This window comes from Macadamia integrifolia, unplaced genomic scaffold (assembly GCF_013358625.1).
Source record: "Macadamia integrifolia cultivar HAES 741 unplaced genomic scaffold, SCU_Mint_v3 scaffold445, whole genome shotgun sequence".
Taxonomy (NCBI): Eukaryota; Viridiplantae; Streptophyta; class Magnoliopsida; order Proteales; family Proteaceae; genus Macadamia; species Macadamia integrifolia.
The window spans coordinates 125434-126151 of record NW_024870450.1 but is presented as its reverse complement, the minus strand read 5'-3'; the positions used below and the strand labels follow the sequence as shown (position 1 = coordinate 126151).

The window sequence follows — 718 nt, the reverse complement described above, 5'->3', positions numbered from 1 at the left end:
ATGTTCCCCACTTCCATGGGCTGCCCTCTGAGGATGCATACCTATTCGTTAGGGAATTTGAAGAGGTATGTGTTATAATTAAAGTTCAATAGCTTTCTGATGATACAGTTAAGCTTAGGTTCATCACTTTTGTATTAAAGGACCAAGCTAAGAAGTGGTTGTATGGGTTACCCATAAATTCCATAGCCACATGGGAGAAATTCATAGCTGTCTTCCTCAAGAAGTTATTCCAAATTCACAAGACCAATAAGCTTAGAAGTGATATCATTCAGTTTAGGCAAAAGCCTAGTGAGTCCTTTTCTAAACTTATGGAGAGATTCAAGGAACTACTCCATAAATGCCCTCACAATGGCCTAAACTTATGGCAATTATGTCAAATAATTTATAAGGGTATTGATTCCCAACTAAGCAAATGATAGAGTCTATGTGCCTTGAGAGATTCACATCCTTTACAGATGAAGGAAAGGTATGAAAATTCTTACTTGACTTAGCTGAAAAAACCCATGAGTGGGAATCAACCCAAGAGATTAAAAGAACCATAGGAGGGAAAGGATATTTTGTGGATGGGTTAGTAGTTAAGGAAGCTCACTTAGATAGCCTTATCAAAAGGATTGAGGCTATTGTTCCTAGAGGCCCATCATCAGTCAATTTGGTTAAAATGTGTGCTTAGTGCCATTCCCCTAGACCTGTCATAGAAAAATGCCCCAACACCTATAGA

At 38.3% G+C, this 718-nt stretch overlaps 1 non-coding gene across 1 annotated transcript; it reads right to left on the bottom strand.

The window, feature by feature from the left end:
- Positions 1 to 248: 248 nt before the first annotated feature.
- Positions 249 to 355, bottom strand: LOC122068620. Its single transcript, XR_006137204.1, has one exon. It is a non-coding gene; the product is annotated as a small nucleolar RNA R71 (small nucleolar RNA).
- Positions 356 to 718: the final 363 nt, after the last annotated feature.